Source organism: Sus scrofa, chromosome 14 (genome assembly GCF_054392235.1).
Source record: "Sus scrofa isolate SSC_HxYL_T2T_F1_AM1 chromosome 14, Sscrofa_HxYL_maternal_Yorkshire_Landrace_v2.0, whole genome shotgun sequence".
NCBI classification, from domain to species: domain Eukaryota; kingdom Metazoa; phylum Chordata; class Mammalia; order Artiodactyla; family Suidae; genus Sus; species Sus scrofa.
Window position 1 is genome coordinate 148,274,154 of NC_139396.1, and position 20,865 is coordinate 148,295,018.

Consider the following 20,865-nt stretch of genomic DNA (forward strand, 5'->3'; position numbering starts at 1 on the left):
ACCTTCTACATAGACTCTGGAATATATGAAAACCAAAAAGAGGAACAAACCATTGATTCACACAGCAGCATGGCTGAATCATGGCTGAATACATTTTGCTTAGTGAAAGAGCCAGATAGAAAGGCTCTATGTTGTACCATGGGGATGGAAAAGAGATCACTTACTTTTAAGAAGTAGTAAAGAGATTGCCTTTAGGGGGTCTCAAAATAGAACTTTTTAGGTTGTGGAATGTTCTTTATGATACTGGTGTAGTTGATAATGACTCTATGCCATTGTCAGACCCATACTATATACCACAACGAGTGAACTTTTCTGACTGCAAAGTGAAAAAAAGTCAACCAGGATGTTAAGGGATCCTACGATGAAAACTGATTAGTAAATTTAACTGCATTACAAATGTCATAACCTTGTCAAAAAAAGGAGCTGAGCTAAGTAACCTTGGAAAACAGTGTTTTGATGGATACTGTAAAACTAGAGGTAAAAAAAACTGTATAAACGTTATATTCTGATTGGTAAATTTGTTTCGCACATAACACAGGTTAACAATTCTCATAGTACTTTGTATGTTTACTAGTTTTGGATAAATATATAAATTAATTGTGCTTAATGTGAGCCAGGTTTCCCATTGTCAGAGAAAGAAGTACAAAATATGCAGAGTGAAGACTGCAAAGAACCCTGTGGTATTAGTTTAGGGTAAAAGCATGAATTCAATTTTATTTTAATATATACATGGTCAGATGTCAATATTGATATATGTGTATACATAGTGTATTTATATATATATATGTGTATATATATACACATTTATTTGTGTATATATGTATATTTTCTAGTTCTGTTTTCTAAAGAGGTCCTAGAAACCATGATATACCAATAACAATGAGCACATTCAGTACCCATATTTTGGTTTCTAAATACCATTTTCCATTTCTCTGGAGAAATGGCTGATTCTAGGGCTGGGGCAGGGAGAATACAAGGTGAGCCTGAAAGTATTGTTCAGTGCCAGCAAGTAAGAAAGTACTAAAAAAAAATGAGAACATGTCAAAGCGACCCTGCAAGTGTTCTTAATGAGTCAAATCTGGGCAAAAAATAATGACTGGATTGGATTGAGACCCAAATAACAAAATACATATCCATGATTCTATACTGATTTAAATGATTGAGTAAATAATAAACAGGTAAGAATTGATAAATATTCCATACTGAAAAATTCCAAATAATAAATGTGGAATGAATGAGCAAAATAAAAAAAAAAATTACTGTTAGAACCCCCACAGTAGTAAATGCTATAAGAATAATCTGTTTAAGAATGTTCAAATCAGTGGCTGAAATTTTAAGGAGAAACAAGATATATGGGTATAGCTTTCAGGTATTTGTCTCAAAGATATTTATTAACTACTGTGGTGGTTTTAAACATGTCCACAACTACCTTGATACTCCTTCTGCTAGAGGGCGGGGGTTAATTTCTCTCCCCTTAAGTGTGGGTTGGACATGGTGACTCACTTCTAATGAATAGAGTATGGAAGGGGAAACTTTTTTAAATTTCACAGTGGAGAAAGTAAGTCAACATCACCTTCAACAAGTTTAACGACACCAGTAATGTCACGGTAATAGTATGTACCTCCTGATGTGACGTGATGTGAAGGGCACTTGACTTCTGTTGTGTTCTTCCTCCAAATGTATAACTCAGTTTAGTCATGAGAAAAATGTCAGACAAACCAAATTGAAGGACATTTTACAATATAGTTAACCAGCACTTTCCAAAACAAAATCATGAAAGAGAGGGAAAGACTGAGATGCTGCCATTGATTGTAAGAAGCTAAGGAGCCATGACCGCTAAATGCAGTGTTCTGTCCTGGATTGGATAATGGAAGAGAAAAATGACATTCCTGGCAAAACTGATGAGGTCCAAATGAAATCTGAACTTTGGTGAATAGTACCAAAGTTAATTTCTTAATTTTGATAAATATACCATGGTTATATAAGATACTAATATTTTGGGAATTTGGGTGATGTGTACACAGGAATGTTATGCCCATTTCTTCTATAAATTTAAAATTATTTGAAAAGAAAAAATTTTTAAAGATATAGCAGTTTAGAGAAATAATTAAAAGAAACTTCTAGAAGTGAAAAATATTGTCACTGACATTAGAAATCCAGTAGATCATACTTAGTGGAAGGGATTATTAACAAAATGGAAGATCAATATGAGGAAATAATCCAAAGTACAGGAAAAATAGATAAAATGATGGAAAATATGAAAAAGAAGCTGTTAACAGTAAGGATAGACTGAGAACTTTCAAATACCTAATAGGAGCTTCAGAAGGGGAAAATGGAGAAAGGGAGAGGAAATACTTAAAAATGTTATTATACCTCGGGGATATTGACACATACACAATTAATGCAGTCTTTTCCAAATATAAAATAGTGCTTTTGTTAGATATGCATTTTGTTATTTGTGTTCAAATAGGGCAAATCTTATCATCTGAGAGTTAGAGGAGTTATATGATTTCCCAGTCTCTTGGTATGTGAGGAAAGTTGTGTTTCTTTTTCTTTCCTTCCTTCCTTCCTTCTTTGCTGTGGGCATTAGACCCCACGGAACTTCATTGAAAGTTGTGTAAGGCCAGAATTTCAGGAGGGAAGGATGGACCCCCTAATATTCCACTTTTTTTTTTTTTTTTTGAGGGACTAGGTAGGGAATCTGTCTGTGACATGAGGAGTGAGTGTTTCCTAGTCAATAAATGGAAAATTTTAATTAAAATTTGCCTCTGGAGTTCTCATATCCAGATGGTGGCTGATATTTTTATTTTCTGTTGAGCAGTCAGAAAATAAGAAGAAAACAGGTAAAATAAAAATTCATATGACTACCAGTTACCAATATCTGTGATAAATTTATAATAATTAACACAATGTGGAATTGGTGTAAGAATGGACAAATAAAACAGTGAGAGAGGATAGAGATTATAGAAACAGATCTACATATATGTGATCCCATGATTTATGACAAAGATAACATTGCCAGTGTGGTGGGAAAAACGATGACTTTTTCAATGAATAATGACAACTGGAGTTCCCATCGTGGTGCAGTGGTTAACGAATCCGACTAGGACCATGAGGTTGCAGGTTCGATCCCTGGCCTTGCTCAGTGGGTTAAGGATCCAGCGTTGCCGTGAGCTGTGGTGTAGGCCGCAGATGCAGCTTGGATCCTGCATTGCTGTGGCTGTGGTGTAGGCCAGCAGCTACAGCTCCGATTCGACCCCTAGCCTGGGAACCTCCATATGCTGTGGGAGTGGCCCTAGAAAAGGCAAAATAATAATAATAATAATAATAATAATAATAATAATGACAGCTAAAGAATTGCATCTAGGCCCTACCTCATTTTACCCAAAAAATTAATTCCAGACAGATTGTGGATGTAAATGTGGAAGCTAAAGCAGTTTCTGGTTAGCAGTGACTTTTTACATAGAACACAAAAGATTAGCTATACAGGAACATATGATATATTGTACTATACTAAGATTAAGAAATCCTATTCTTAAAAAAAGCACCATTTAGAAAGTGAACAAAGCAAACTCCAGAATTAGAGAAGATCTTTACAATGCATATATCTAGCAAAAACCTCTTACTTAGAATTGGTATTAATTACAAATTAATGATAAACAGACAGACAACCCAAATGAAAAATGGCCAATAGTGTTGAACAGATACATCACCAAAGAGAATATTCAATAGGCAAATAAACATCTGAGAAAGTCCTTAACTTTAGTCATGATGGACATGGAAATTAAAATCACAAAATGATACCACTAATCATGCGCTAGAATCTATAAAATGAAAAATATAATTTTAAGTGTTAGCAAAGATGTAGAGCAGGTAGAAATTTTGTATACTTTATTTTTGAGAGCCTAAATGGTATTAAACACTTTGGAAAACAGTTTGGAAATACCTATTTAAATTAAACAAATGCATACTCCCATGATTCAAGGTTCCTATGTCTAGCCCAGTGATGGGCAAATGACAGTCTACTGTCAACTTTAACCTGTGGCTTCTTTTTATATGGTCTGTGAACAAGAATGGTTTTACATTTTTCAAAGGTTGAAAAGAAAGATGAAGTGGAAGTGGAGAAGGAGGATGGAGGGGAGGAAAGAGCTAGCATGAAGGGAGGAAAGAGGGAAGGAAGGGAGAAAAGGAAGAAAGGAGGGGAGGAAGGGAAAGATGTTTGACGGTGCCCACAGTGTCTAAAATATTTACTCTTTTGTCCTTTATGGAAAATGTTTGCTGACTCCTGGTCTAGGATCACTAGACCCAATAGAAAGTATACTTACATTCACTTGGAAGACACGTACAAGAATATTCATAGCAGCACTATTTATTAGCTCCAATCTGCAAATCATCTAAATGTCATCAACAGTTGGGTGAATAAAGAAATGGATATGCCACACAGTGGTATACATAACATAAGAATGATTACACTACCACTACATGCAACAGTATGGATGCTCTCACAAATAGTGTTGAGAGAAAGAAGCCAAACACAAAAGACGTTCTCTATGATTCAATTTACTTAACTTTCAAAACCAGGCAAAACTAGTTTATGGTATTAAAGATCAGGAGGGTAGGGGCTAATGACTGGATCAGAGCACAAAGGAATTTTTATTTTATTTTGTCCTGTCCTGTCCTGTCTTGTCCCGTCCCGTCCCGTCCCGTCCCGTCCCGTCCCGTCCCGTTCCGTCCCGTTCCGTCCCGTCCCATCCTATTGTATTCTGTTCTATTCTATTTGCCTTGTCTGTGGCATGTATAAGTTCCCATCAAATTTGCACCACAGCAGTGACCTGAACCACTGCAGTGACAAGTCCGGATTGTTAACCCCCACTGCACCACCAGAGAACTCTGGATTATAGTTTTAAATATTAGTTCTTCTCCATTTCTGTCTATTTCTTTCTGCATCACCTTTTCACTTTCTTGATTGATTTTCATGTGTCCTCTGAATTTGTAGCTTCTTTTTTGTCTTGAAGGAATTTAATTTTTCTGCATTATTTCTTTATTTCTTAACTACCCATTGCCAAGAGACACCTTTCTTGTTATTTGTGCATTTTTTCTCCCCAAACTTCTGTTCAGGACTTCTACTTCAAACTGTGCCTACTTTTAAGCTCTCTTCTTATGTATGATGCTCTGGTCTGCAAAGACTCTGGTTTAATGTTTTCATACTTAAAGATTTACTCTTTCTTGGAGAACAGACTTGTGGTTGCCGAGGGGGAAGGGGAGGAAGTGGGATGGACTGGGAGTTTGGGGTTAGTAGATGCAAACTATTGAATTTGGGGTGGATAAGTAGTGAGATCCTGCTGTGTAGCACAGCAAACTATATCTAGTCACTTGTGATGGAATATGATGGAGGATAATGTGAGAAAAAGAATGTGCTTGTGTGTGTTTGTGTGTGTGTGTATGACCAGGTCACTTTACTGTACAGTAGAAATTGACAGAACAATATAAATCAATATAATAGAAAAAATAAAAATCTAAAAGAAAGAGAAAAAAATTACACTTTCTGGAGAAGGTTTTATATCAACATTAAACTTGCTTGCTCCCCTCTTTTCTGGTTTATCTTGGTGAGGACTTGCTCACCACAAATTCTTGCAATGGGGTAGTAGCATATGGGATTTCTTCCTTTTTTTTTTTTTTTTTTTCCCTGTTGTCCGATTATAATGAGGGTGTACTTTTGGGGTAGTTTTCTATTTTTCCTTCTTGTCTTTTTCTTCTTTAGAGGACATTTTGGGAGCTATAGAGCTAGGCATCCTCCATTGTTTTCATTACCAAGAAGTTTTATATTGTTTCTTCGTGCTATTGGAATGGTGTTTAAAGGACATTAATTTTAAATTATTTGCTGTTTTATAGAAATGTAGTTTATTTTACTATATTGCTCTTGTACTATGTGACCTTGGTTATCTCAATTTTATTATAGATTCTTTAGGATTTTCCTTAAGTTGCTTATCAATAGTGTTATATTTGTTCTTTCCTTATCGCACTAGGTAGAACTTACAGGACAACATGAAATTGAATTAGTGGGAGTTTTAGTCGGAAAGTGTTTAGCTTTTAACATCTTTAAGTATGATGATAGATGTTGATTTTTCATAGATATCTTATCTGCTTAAGGAAGTATCTTTATGTTCCTAGTTGAGGATTTTTTTTAAAAAAATCATGAACAGATGTGTAATTTTTCCAAAGGCATGCATCTGTTGAGCTGATGATAAAAGTTTTTGTTTTTATTGTTAATGTGGTTAATTATATTCAATGATTTTCAAATGTCAAACCATTCTTATATTTCTGGAATAAATTCTGCTTCCTCATCATGTTATCCTTTTATTATGTTTTTGGATTCAGTTTGTTTAAATTTTGTTAAATATCTTTGCATTTAAGTCATTGAGAATATTGATCTATAGTTTTTTTAATGTCTGGTTTGATATCAGTCTCAAGAATTGAGAAATATTTCGTTTCCTGTTTTCTGGAAGAGTTTATGTGGAATTGATATTAACTTTTTCTAAAACGTTTGAAGAAACATTCTTGTCTCTGAAGATATCAGACAGGGCCTGGAGTTTTCTTAGAATTTTAACTACAAAGTCTCTGTTTTTAGTAGATTTGAAGCTATTCAGTTTCACCCCCTTTTTTCCAGTGAGTTTGGTGGTTTGTATCTTTCAAGAAACTTGTCTATTTCGTGTAAGATGTTATTGTCAGAAAAGTTCATAATATTTAATTTACTCTTCTACTCTCTATAGGATCTTTAGTGATAGTCTCTCTTTAATTAAATTTAATCGATTTTATTTATTTATTTATTTTTTTGGTCTTCTTAGGGCCACACCATGGCATATGGAGTTCCCAGGCTAGGGATTGAATTGGAACTGCAGCTGTGTGCCTATGCAATTGTCACAGCAACCCGGGATCCAAACTGCATCTGTGACCTGAGCTGCAGTTTGAGGAAACACTGGATCCTTACTTAACCCACTGAGCGAGGCTAGGAATCAAACCCACACCCTCATGGATACTAGTTAGGTTCTTAACCCATTGAGCCACACTGGGAATTCCTCTTGAATTTTTAGTATTGATAATTTGTGTTTTTTTCTCTTCATTAGTCTGGCTAGAGGTTTCATTGGTCTTGTAAATAGCTTTTAATTTGCTCTTCTAGTTATTTAAGGTAGAAAGTTGATAATTTTTTTTTCTAATATAAACTTTTAGTGTTATAACTTTTTATTTATTTATTTATTGATTGATTGATTGTCTTTTTGCCTTTTCTAGGGCTGCTCCCATGGCATGTATAGGTTCCCAGGCTAGGGGTCCAATAGGAGCTCTAGTCTCCAGCCTACGGCAGAGCCACAACAACACCAGATCCGAGCCACTTGTGCAACCTACACCACAGTTCAAGGCAACACCGGATCCTTAACCCACTGAGTGAGGCCAGGGATCGAACCCGCAACGTCATGGTTCCTGGTCGGATTCATTAACTACTGAGCCACAACGGGAACTCCTATAACTTTTTCTTTGAGAACTGCTTCAGAGTAATATATTTATGATACCTATTTTCATGTTTTTACTTTATGTTATATTTAAAGTGTGTTTCTTAAAGACAGCGCATTATTATTACCAGTTCTTTCTACTTGGTCCAATTTGATGGCGTCTGCCATTAAATTAGAGTGTTTGGACCTTTTAAATTAAATGTGTTTATTAACAATGTTTGCCTTAAATTTCCATCTGGTTATTTGTTTTCTACTTTTCTCATTTGTTCTTTGTTCCTGTTTACTTCTTTTGCCTTCCTTCAAATTAATTGAACATATTTTATGATTTGTTATTTTATTTTGTTATTTTATTTACTATATTACATTCTTTTGAGCTTGCTCTATGTTTTACTTTTATCTTTAACTTTTCACAATCTACATTTAAATGATATTATACTTCATGCATAATTTAAGACATTATTGCTTTTCAATATGTTATAAACTCCATAGTACAACTATTTTGCTTAAAAATGGTGGTATCTTTTAAACATATTTTTAAAGTAAAAAGGAAACTTATCCTCAAGCCAAAATGAAGTACCAGTGATTAGGGATACCATCTGTCCTGGTTTGCCCAGGACTGAGGAGTTGTTTCAGTTCTAAGACCAGGATAGTCCTGGGCAAACTGGGATGGTTGGTTACTTTAAGAGTGAATCAGTCAAAGTGCCCCTACTCTAAGCAATTAAGAAATAGGACAAAATTGATAAAAAAAAAAAAAAAACCGTTCTTAAGACATTGGAGATTAGGTAACAAGGGGCACTGATTCCTCAGCGACAGGAAACAAATGAGGTGAGCCCTCCCACTGTCCTAGATTAATGCCTGGAGAAAGTATGCACGAGGCAGTCCAGTTGGAGAACATCGAGTTTGGTGATTACCCTGAGTTGAGGAGATGCGGCTCAGTGCCTAGAGAGGTCAAGGCAGCCAGACTTCATGGAAAAAAGTACCAAGGAAGAGAGATTTGTATAGAGGGACAACTCTGGAGAACTGTAGAGGGCTGTCTTCTGGGTATTCAGTTAAAAATTAAGTACATCATTGTAGAAAACTACTTGAGTCTGTAGAAAGACAGAAGTGGCTGAAAGGAATAAATGGAATAGTCACCAAATAACATATAGGACTGGAAACTGCCTGCTCTAAACAGCTAGTGTGGAAAACCTCATTATTCATGGGGCGCATGGAGAGTACTCACAAGAACTTTGCTTCACTTACGTGGCAAACTTAGCACTAGACTAAATGCTGTGGTGATCCTGTGTAACATGGTCAGAAGGATCAACGTGTTTTCAATTAACTTAGACAAATTCCAGAACAAATCTAAAGAATATTTGTAGGAATACAAAAACTTCCAGCACCAAAAATGTAATAATTGATATTTATACTGTCTGACAGCTAATAAAATATTAGCATGTATGCAAAGAAGCAGGAAAACATGACCCATAATGAGAAAGAAAATTCAACAGAAACCTACCTAGCAATGAAAAAGATGTTAAAAGTAGACAAGGATAGTGAGACAATTATTATAAATATATTCCATATATTCAAAAAAACTAAAATAATTATTGAGCATATCACAGTCACAGAAACACAAAAAGACCCAAGTAGAATTTGACATCAAAAATATTCTGAGATGAAAAATGAATTGAATAGGGTTAATAGCGGATTAGACATTGTTAAAGGAAATATTTGTATAATCAGAGACAAGCAATAGGAAGTGCCCAAAAGAAAGCACAGAAAAAATAATAAGTGAAACAAAATGGACAAGCTGTGGGGCTTGTGGCCTAATATTTTGTAATTGGATACTTTGAAGGAGGAGAGAGAGAATGAAATTAGTAAAAGTAGAAGAAATAATGGCCAGTATTTTTGCAGATTTGATAAAAACAGTAAATCCACAGAGGCAGGAATGTCAGTAAATCTTAAGCACACACAAAAAAATATGAGAAAATCTACACTAATACACATAATAAGCAAACTGCTTAACACCAATGAGAAAAAGATAAAAGCAGCCACTGAAAAAAGACTCAGTATGTACAGAAGACTAAAGATAAATCTGAGATCAGATTTCTCATCAGAAAAAATAAAAGTCAGGAAACAATGGACCATTTCTTAAATAGCAAAAGAAAAAAGTTAACTTAGAATGCTCAGTGATAATATCTTTCAAAAACAAAGGTAAAATAAAGCCTCTTTCAGACTTAAAAACTGTAAGAATTCACTACTAGTGGACCTGCAGTATAAGAAATGCTGAATGAAGTCTTTCAAGCTGAATGAAAGCTGTTCCAGATATGTCTGATCTCGCAAAGGAATTGAGAAGAAAGAAATGGTAGTAGTATGGGTAAAGGCTTTTTGTCTAATATTTCCATAGGTAATAAAGGCAGTCGGCTTTTTAAGACAAATAAGACAACATTGTATTATGGGGTTTAATTCTTACGTAGAAGTAAGTTGTTCACAATAGCTCAAAGGCCAAGTGAAGAAAAATGGAAGTTTACTGTTGTAAAATTTTTATACAATATGCTACCTGGTAGTATATCACTTGAAGTTAAACTCTGATCATTTATAAATGTATATTATAAATCTGAACCGACTACTAAAATAACACAGAGCCATTGCCAATAAGCCAAGAGGGCAGATAAAATGAAATAATAATTAATCTAGAAGAAGGTAGGAAAAGAACAAAAGAGGAATACAGAACAGAGGGGAGAAATAGTTAACTAATGGCAAAATGATAGATTTAAGATCAGTCATTTCAATAATCATGCCAAATGTAAATGTTCTCATCACCCCAATGAAGAGGCTGAGATTTTCATATTAGCTAAAAAAACAAGACACAACAAAGGCAGCCTATAAGATACCCATTTAAAATGTTAAAAGACATATTCAATTTATGTATTTATTTGGCTGCACTTGCACTATATGGAAGTTCCCTATCCAGGGACTGAATCCAAGCTGCATCTGCAACCTACACCACAGATGTGGCAATGCTGAATTCTTAACCCACTGAGCTGGTTTCGGTTTTGAACCTGTACCACTGCAGATACAGGGCTGGATCCCTAACCCGCTGTGCCACAGCAGGAATTCCCAAGATACATATTCTTGTAAAAGTAAAAGAATGGAAATAGAAATATCATGCTTAACAAATCAAAAGAAATTTGAATTAACTACATTAATATCAGGCCAATAGATTTCAGAGCAAAAAAATACTACCTGGACTAAAGAGGGTCACTCATAAAGATTAATGGCTGAATTCATCAAGAGGATATAACATTCTTAAGCATTTTCACCTAATAACAGACTTATGAAATAGATAGTTTAGTGCTTATTACGAGGATCCTTTGTTAATTTCTAGAGCTGTGTAGGTTACCACTTTCTACTTTGTGTAGCTGCAACCATAGCAGTTTGTTTTTATTTCAGTGCTTTATTTTGATAGTGTTTTCTGTTGCAGCATAACCAAGTATCACAAAGTTAGAGGCTTAAGGGATATCCATTTATAGCTTGCAGTTCTGTGTGTCAGATGTTGGGGCATGGCCTGGCTGCCTTCTCTGCTCAGATCCTAAAAGCTGAAATCAAGATTTTTGTTTGGAAGCTCTAGAGAAAAATATGCTTCCAAGCTCATTCACATTGTTGGCACAATTCAGTTCCTTGCAGTTGTAGGCTCTGGTGACTGTTTTCTAGTTGGCTGTTGGCCAGTGACCACTTTGGTTCCCAAAGAATGCTCCCATTCTCTGCCACATTCTCCGTCTCTGAAACTAGCAATGTAGAGTCAACAACTGAGATGGGATTATACACACTTTGAGTCTCTTCTTCACGTAGAAACCAGTTCCTTTGACTGAGTCCATGCAGGATGATCTTTTCTAACGCCAACTGTGCCATGTAATATAACCTCATCATCATAATGACTGTCCCACCATGTGTGCAGTTCCCTTGCACACCCAGGAGGCGGTCTTTAGTGTTTGAGTAATAACCAAACAATACCATAAAGTAGCTTCATTGGCACATAGAAGACTAACCATCACACCATACAATTTACCCATTTAAAGCGTACATATAACTCAGTGGTTTTTAGTATATTTACAGTGTTATGCAACCGTGACTCCAGTCAATTTTAAGACATTTTCACCATCCCCCAAAGAAACCTTGTACTTATTAGCAGTCACTGCCTATTAAATGCCCACCTACCCTTGTCACCTATGGATTTGTCTATTCTGAACATTTTATGTCAATTGAGTCATACTCTTGTTGTCTCTTTTGACTGGCTTCCTTCACATTACATAATGTTTTCAAGGTTTATCCATGTTGTGGAATGTAGCAGTACTTCATTTATTTTTGTTACCAAATAATATTCCATTATATGAATATACCACATTTGTTTATTCATTCATCATTTGATGAATATTTGTTTCTAATTTTTTGCTTTTTGTCTTTTTTTTTTTTTTTTTTTTTTTTTTTTAGGGCTGCACCCACAGCATATGGAAGTTCCAATCAGAGCTATAGCTGCTGGCCTACGCCACAGCCACAGCAAGGCCAGATCCGAGCCGCATCTGCGACCTACACCACAGCTCACGGCAATGCCGGATCCTTAACCCACTGAGCGAGGCCAGGAATGAAACCCGCAACCTCATGGTTCCTAGTCGGATTCATTTCCACTGCGCCAAGATGGGAACTCCTACTAATTTTTGGCTTTTAAAATAATGCTTCTGTGAATATTCATGTACAAGTTTATGTGTGGACATGTTTTCATTACTTTGGAAATGGAACATATCGGTCAAATGGTAGCTAAGTTTAACCTTTTGAGGAATTGCTTTGTTCAGAGCTGTTCTTTTACTTTACCACTATCAGCATACAAGAGTTGCAATTAACTCTGCATCCTTTCCAGCACTGCTTATCTCACATCATTTAATTAAAATTATAGTCATGCTCATGGGTGTGAAGTGGTATCTGCTTGTAGTTTTGATTTGTGGTTTTTTGGTGGCTAATGATGTTGAACATCTTTTCATGTGTTTATTAGCTATTAGTGTTTCTTTTTTTTTGAGAAATGTCTATCAGATTCTTTGCACATTGTTTAATTGGGGCATTTGTCTTTATTATTGAACTGTAAGGGTTCTTTATATATTATGAGTCTCTTATCAGGGATTGATTTGCAAGTGTTTTCTCTCATTTTGTGGATTGTCTTTTCACTTTCTTGATTGTGCCCTTTGAAGTACAGAACTTTTAAATTTTGATGATGTTTAATTTTTTTTTCTCTATCCTTTCTTATGCTATTGGTGTCAAGCCTGTGAAACCATGTATAATAAAATCCCAAGGATTTTCACCTATATATTTTTTTTGACATTAATAGTTTTAGCTCTTAAGTTTAGCTCTTAAGGTTTGCTCTTAAGGTTTGCTCTTAAGGTTAGCTCTTAAGTTTAGCTCTTAAGGTTTGCTTTGAGTTAATTTTTTTTGACATTAATAGTTTTAGCTCTTAAGTTTAGCTCTTAAGTTTAGCTCTTAAGGTTTGCTCTTAAGGTTAGCTCTTAAGTTTAGCTCTTAAGGTTTGCTTTGAGTTAATTTTTGTGTGTGGTGTGAGATAGGGTTCCAACTTAATTCTTTAAGATTATGCTTACCTTATTAAATTTATTTTTCATTTTGTATATTTGATTTTTCATATTTGGATATTGAATTTTTGGTCATTTTACTCTGTAGTCTTGAGTATATGGAGCATACCTTTTTTTTTTTTTTTTTTTTTTTGTTTAGGGCTACACCCACAGCATATGGAAGTTCCCAGGCTAGGGGTCCAATCAGAGCTGTAGCTGCTGGCCTATGCCACAGCCAGATTCAAGTCCCATCTGCAACCTACACAACAGCTCAGGGCAACGCTGGATCCTTAACCCACTGAGCGAGGCCAGGGATGGAACACACAACCTCATGGTTCCTAGTCAGATTCATTTCTGCTGTGCCATGATGGGAACTCCTGGAGCATACTTTTAATAACTATCCAAAATTTCTTCTCTACTCATCCCAACTGGTCTTCCATTTCTATCTCTGTTTCTATTGGGATATATACACACATATGTATAAATGCATATATATATATTTTATTGATTATGAATCAGATTTTTGAACTTGGTTATTTTTGATAGTATTCTCAATGTTGTGTTTTTTTGTAGCTTATTCAACTTTATTTTTTTTTCTTTAGTGTGTTGGACTTTATTCTGGGATACGGTTATGTTACTTTAAATGTTGTTTTTTAAAGTTTGTTATGTCCTGAACATAGCAGCCCTAAGTTCCTGGCTAATTTATTTCCAATACTAAAACAGTGCTTTTCTGTAGTCTCTATACAATGCTCTTTGTATTAAGAAGTCGCCCCACTCTGACTAGTGGGAATACAAGCTGTTCCCAGGTCTATGTGAGTTCTTGACATTGTTTCACTTAGTAATTTCTGGTGGTTCTTTCTTCAGCTTCGTGTTGTGTTTAATTCATTATTTAATCAAAGATTCAAGGGGACCCCTCTGCACATTGCTGTGTGTAGCTCTCTTCTCTAGTATCTTGCCTCACAAAGTCTAACCACTGTGGCCTCCCTAAACTTTGACCTTTGTTTCCTCAATGAAAGGAGATCTCTAGTCTTTGTTTGAGTTTCCCTCCCAGGGCTGTGTCCTCAAATCTGCCTCCAGGTAGCAAATCTGGGCAGTTATATTTTGTTTTCTTTTTCTCAGGGATGCTATTCCTAAACTGCCTGTTGTATTAGAAAGTAGTTGTTTCATGTATTTTTAGTTTTCTTGTTGTTTATGCTAGAGGTTAGTTCTCACAGTAGTTAATCCTTCATGGGCAGAAGTGGAAGTCTTCTGTCTATGTGTTTTATTTACAATGAATCTCTTGTAAACAGCATAAAAGTCTTCATTTTTATTTTGTTTTTTAAATCTAGTCTGAGAATATCTGTCTTTTATCAAACTATTTAGTCAATTTAGATTTAATATAATACTGATATTATTGGGTTTAGCCCTACAATCATGGTATTGGTTTTTAAAATTTCCTTTATTTTTTTCTGTTGTTTGTTCCTCTTTTTGGCTTTTTTAGATTAATTGAGTGTTTTTAAAGTCCATTTTTATCACTTTTATTGGATTTTTAGCTATACCTCTTTTGTGTTTTTTTTAGTGACTGCTGTAGTGATTGTAATAGCCATCTTTGTCTTATCACAGTCTACCTTGAATCAATATTATACTACTTCATGTATAAGGTAAGAATATTACAAAAGTGTAATTCCATTTGCTCTTTTCTGTTCTTTGTATAATTACTGCTATATATTTTACTTCTATATGTTATTAACCACACATTATTATTTTTTGCTTTAAAAGACATTTTCTTATAAAGAAATCATGATAAGAAAAAAAATCTTTTTATTTACCCATGTATTGACCAATTTCTGTGATATCCATTTTTTCCTACTATTCTGAATTTCCTTTGCTATATTTCTTTAGCTAGATGACCTTTACTTAGCATTTTAAAATACTGTGTTTCTCAGTTGTGACTGTGGATTAGCTTTCTTATATCTGAAAAAGTTTTTATTATGTATATGGATGTCTTAATATTTGAAGGATATTTTTTACTGGTAATAGCATTCCTAGTTGACAAATATATTTTTGTCAATAATTTGAAGATGTAATTTCCTTTTTTTCTGGCTTCCACTTTCTCTTTAGAATTACTCTGTCAGTTTTATTTTCTCTTTTGAAAGCAATATGTCTTTTTCCTCTTAAAGACTTTTTAAAAATTTTTCTTAGTTTTTAGATATCTGTAATTTTAGTACAGTATACCTAGGCATCAGTTTTCTTTGTTATTATGATTGTGAGTTGTGTGGTTTATGTACTCTGTAGGTGTTTTTCATCATGCTTATAAAGTTTTCTGCCATTATATCTTCAAGATTGGATCTGTCCCATTGTGTCACTCTGTTCTCTATTCCTACGAGTTTGCTTCACTTATGTTAGTCTTATTCACTATGTCCCTAACTTTTCTTGTTGTAGTTTCTGTATTTTATATCTTTGCATCATATTTTTTCTGTATTTCAATTCACTAATTCTTTCTTATATATTTCCAGTTTTCTCTTAAACCTATGTTTTACTTATTTAATATTATTTAACATGGCAACCCAAGCTCTGTCTATTAAAAGTTTTACTCATGATGCTGCATCATCTCTTGTGAAATTTTGCTAGGCAGTTCTTCTGACAATATCCTGGTTTTCTCTGTGGTTACAGTTATCTGGCTGCTTGCCTGGTTTTAGATGATCTCAGAACTCTTCACCCACACATCTGGTGGTTTGAGCTGACAGGTTGATCTAGGGTCCCTCAGTTGCAAATGATTGTTTTCTACTATATTTGGCCTATCATCCTCCAGACGGATACCATCATGTTGTTTTTAGAAGAGAATAATAAGAAGGTAACAGAGTATGTGTACTTCTTGAGGCCTAAGCTCAAAATTTCCATATCATTATTTCTGCATTCAACTGTTCTAAAAAAGTCTTGAAGCCAATACATGTTCAAAAGATGGGGAAAAAAAATCCTACTTTTTCGATGAGAGTGAGGATAAAGTAATATTATGAATGCCATACATAGAGAGATGGCAAGAATTTGTGTAAATTATTTTTAAGCTCATCTAATTAGGTCTGTTCTGTTTGCTTATTAACATACTGCTCATATGCCATAAAAGCCTTCATTTCAAAGCCTACAGTTCAGTGATTTTTAGTATAATCAGTAGGTGTACAACTTATCATCATCATTTAATTCTGGAACACTTTACCCCAAAACAAAACCCCATACTTTTTAAAAGTCAGTACCTTTTTATCCTTCCTTCTAGCATCTGAAAACCACTAATCCACTTTCCTTCTCTGTGTATTGGTCTATTCTGGGCATTTCATTTAAATGCAGTCATGTAAAGTGTAACCTTTCAGATACGATTTCTTTAACTTAGCATGAATTTTTAAGTTTCAGCTGTATTGCAGGATTTTTCAGTCCTTTACTTCTTTTTATGGGTAATATTAAATTGCATACCACATATTCATGCCTTCATAGTTGGTGTATCTTCAGTATATTTTTTCTCATTTGCTCTTATTAATAGTGCTGCTCTAAACATTTGTATGTAAGTTTTTGTGTGAACATGTTTTAATTTTTCCTTGATATGTACCTGGGAGTTGAATTTTTAGTCATATGATAAATCTGTATTTAACCTTTTGAGGAGTTGCCAGGCTTTTCCCCAGAACTACTGTACCATTTTCCATTACCACTAGCAGTGTATGAGGGCTCTAATTACTCTCGTCACCAAAATTGGTTACTGTCCATCATTTTCATTGTTACTCTCCTACTTGCTAGGAGTGATAGCTCATTGTGGTGTTGTTTTGCATTTCGCTGTGATTCATGATGTTCTTTTCCTGTGCTTATTAGCTACTCATATACCTTCTTTGGAAAATGTCTATTCGAAAACTGCCCATTTTTGATTTGAAATTTCTTTCTTTCTTTTTTTTTATTTTTATTTTTTATTATTTTCCCACTGTACAGCAAGGGGGTCAGGTTATCCTTACATGTATACATCACAATTACATTTTTCCCCCACCCTTTCTTCTGTTGCAACATGAATATCTAGACATAGTTTTCAATGCTATTCAGCAGGATCTCCTTGTAAATCTATTCTAAGTTGTGTCTGATAAGCCCAAGCTCCCGATCCCTCCCACTCCCTCCCCCTCCCATCAGGCAGCCACAAGTCTCTTCTCCAAGTCCATGATTTTCTTTTCTGAGGAGATGTTCATTTGTGCTGCATATTAGATTCCAGTTATAAGTGATATCATATGGTATTTGTCTTTGTCCTTCTGACTCATTTCACTCAGTATGAGATTCTCTAGTTCCATCCATGTTGCTGCCAATGGCATTATGTCATTCTTTTTTATGGCTGAGTAGTATTCCCTTGTGTATATATACCACATCTTCCGAATCCAATCATCTGTCAATGGACATTTGGGTTGTTTCCATGTCTTGGCTATTGTGAATAGTGCTGCAATGAACATGCGAGTGCACATGTCTCTTTTAAGTAGAGTTTTATCCGGATAGATGCCCAAGAGTGGGATTGTGGGGTCATATGGAGGTTCTATGTATAGATTTCTAAGGTATCTCCAAACTGTTCTCCATAGTGGCTGTACCAGTTTCCATTCCCACCAGCAGTGCAGGAGGGTTCCCTTTTCTCCACAGCCCCTCCAGCACTTGTTATTTGTGGACTTATTAATGAGGGCCATTCTGACTGGTGTGAGGTGGTATCTCATGGTAGTTTTGATTTGCATTTCTCTTATAATCAACGATGTTGAGCATTTTTTCATGTGTTTGTTGGCCATCTGTATATCTTCTTTGGAGAACAGTCTATTCAGGTCTTTTGCCCATTTTTCCATTGATTGATTGGCTTTTTTGCTGTTGGGTTGTATAAGTTGTTTATATATTCTGGAGATTAAGCCCTTGTCAGTTGCATCATTTGAAACTGTTTTCTCCCATTCTGTAAGTTGTCTTTTTGTTTTCTTTTGGGTTTCCTTTGCTGTGCAAAAGCTTTTCAGTTTGATGAGGTCCCATGGGTTTATTTTTGCTCTAATTTCTGTTGCTTTGGGAGACTGACCTGAGAAAATATTCATGATGTTGATGTCAGAGAGTGTTTTGTCTATGTTTTCTTCTAGGAGTTTGATGGTGTCCTGTCTTCTACTTAAGTCTTTCAGCCATTTAGAGTTTATTTTTGTGCATGGTGTGAGGGTGTGTTCTAATTTCATTGCTTTGCATGCAGCTGTCCAGGTTTCCCAGCAATGCTTGCTGAATAGACGTTCTTTTTCCCATTTTAAGTTCTTGCCTCCCTTGTCAAAGATTAATTGACCATAGGTGTCAGGGTTTATTTCCGGATTCTCTATTCTGTTCCATTGGTCTGTCTGTCTGTTTTGATACCGGTACCACACTGTTTTGATGACTGTGGCTTTGCAGTATTTCTTGAAGTCTGGGAGAGTTATGCCTCCTGCTTGGTTTTTGTTTCTCAGGATTGCTTTGGCAATTCTGGGTCTTTTGTTGTTCCATATAAATGTTTGGATTGTTTGTTCTAGTTCTGTGAAAAATGTCATGGGTAATTTGATAGGGATTGCATTGGATCTGTAGATTGCTTTGGGTAGTATGGCCATTTTTACAATATTGATTTTCCCAATCCAGGAACATGGAATATCTTTCCATTTCTTTACATCTTCTTTGATTTCTTTGCTTAAAGTTATATAGTTCTCGGCATATAGGTCCTTTACCTCCTTGGTCAGGTGTATTCCGAGGTATTTGATTTTGTGAGGTACAATTTTAAAAGGTATCGTATTTTTGTATTCCTTTTCTAATGTTTCATTGCTGGTATACAGAAATGTGACTGACTTCTGAATACACATTCTTCTCAAATGCTCATGGTACATTCTCATGAATCGACCACATATTGGGATACAAAGCTAACCTCAATAAATTTAGGAGCATAGAAATTATCTCAAGTATCTTCTCTGACCACAATGCCATGAAATTAGAAATCAACCATGGGAAAAGGAAAGAGAAAAAAACCTACTACATGGAGACTAAACAACATGCTACTAAAAAAACCAATGGGTCAATGAGGAAATCAAAAAGGAAATTAAAAAGTACCTCGAAACAAGTGATAATGAAGACACAACCTCTCAAAATCTATGGGATGCTGCGAAAGCAGTGTTCAGAGGGAAATTTATAGCAATACAGTCCATTCTCAAAAAAGAAGAAAGATCCCAAATTGACAACTTAACCCTCCACCTAAATGAATTAGAAAAAGAAGAACAAAAAAGTCCTAAAGTCAGCAGAAGGAAGGAAATTATAAAGATCAAAGAAGAAATCAATAAAATAGAGACTCAAAAAACAATAGAGAAAATTAATAAAACCAAGAGCTGGTTCTTTGAAAAGGTAAACAAAATTGACAAACCCCTGGCCAGACTCACTAAAAAGAGGAGAGAAAGAACCCAAATAACCAAAATTATAAATGAAAAAGGAGAAATCACAACGGATACAGCAGAAATACAAAAAACCATAAGAGAATACTATGAACAACTATATGGCAACAAGTTTGACAATCTGGAAGAAATGGACAATTTTCTAGAATCTTACAGCCTGCCAAAACTGAATCAAGTAGAAACAGACCAACTGAACGGACCAATCACTAGAAATGAAATTGAAGAGGTCATAAAATCACTCCCTACAAATAAACGTCCAGGACCAGATGGCTTCACAGGTGAATTTTATCAAACATATAAAGAGGAATTGGTGCCCATCCTCCTTAAACTCTTTCAAAAGGTTGAAGAAGAAGGAATACTCCCAAAGACATTCTATGATGCCACCATCACCCTCATTCCAAAACCAGACAGAGATACCACCAAAAAAGAAAACTATCGGACAATATCATTGATGAATATAGATGCAAAAATTCTCAACAAAATCTTAGCCAACCGAATCCAACAACATATCAAAAAAATTATACACCATGACCAGGTAGGGTTCATCCCAGGTTCACTAGGATGGTTCAACATACGCAAATCAATCAGCATCATACACCACATTAACAAAAAAAAAAGTCAAAAATCATATGATCATCTCAATAGACGCAGAAAAAGCATCTGACAAAGTCCAACATCCATTCATGAACAAGACCCTCGCCAAAGTGGGTATAGAGGGAACATTCCTGAATATAATCAAAGCCATTTATGATAAACCCACAGCAAATATAATACTCAATGGGGAAAAACTGAAAGCCTTCTCACTCAAATCTGGAACAAGACAGGGATGCCCACTCTCACCACTGCTCTTCAACATAGTTTTGGAAGTCCTGGCCACAGCAATTAGACAAACAAAAGAAATAAAAGGCATCCATATAGGAAGAGAAGAGATAAAACTGTCACTGTATGCAGATGACATGATACTATACATAGAAAACCCTAAGGACTCAACCCCAAAACTACTTGAACTGATTAATAAATTCAGCAAAGTAGCAGGATATAAGATTAACATTTTGAAATTTCTTTCTTAACTGTAGAATTGTAAATCTTATTTATGTGTTCTGGGTTCTTGATCCTTATCAAAGATATGATTCTCAAATATTTTCTCCTGTTCTATAGGCTTTCTTTTAATTTTCTTGGTAGTGAGGCATACATTTTTTAATTTTGATGATGTCCAGGATATCTGTTTGTTTTTTCTCTTAGTTGCTGAAATTTTTGGTGTCATATCTAAGAAACTGTTGCCTAATTCAGAGTCATGAAGATTTACATCTGTATTTTCTTCTAACATTTTTATAAGTTTAGCTCTCATTATTT

The 20,865-nt window shown here is 35.0% G+C and overlaps 1 protein-coding gene and 1 long non-coding RNA gene across 10 annotated transcripts in view; one reads left to right on the forward strand and one right to left on the reverse strand.

The window, feature by feature from the left end:
• Positions 1-20,865, forward strand: part of ATRNL1 (attractin like 1) — a 770,027-nt gene that overhangs the window by 195,255 nt on the left and 553,907 nt on the right. For 3 of the 9 annotated variants that reach the window (XR_014826351.1, XR_014826353.1, XR_014826352.1), the window contains exon 19: positions 14,658-14,739. The exons of the other annotated variants lie outside the window; for them this stretch is intronic. The gene's annotated coding sequence lies outside the window, so the exon portion shown is untranslated. The remainder of the gene's footprint in view (positions 1-14,657; positions 14,740-20,865) is intronic. 9 annotated transcript variants of the gene reach the window in all.
• LOC146397080 (uncharacterized) overlaps positions 1-20,865 on the reverse strand; it is a 412,496-nt gene that overhangs the window by 178,947 nt on the left and 212,684 nt on the right. The gene's annotated exons all lie outside the window — the stretch shown is intronic.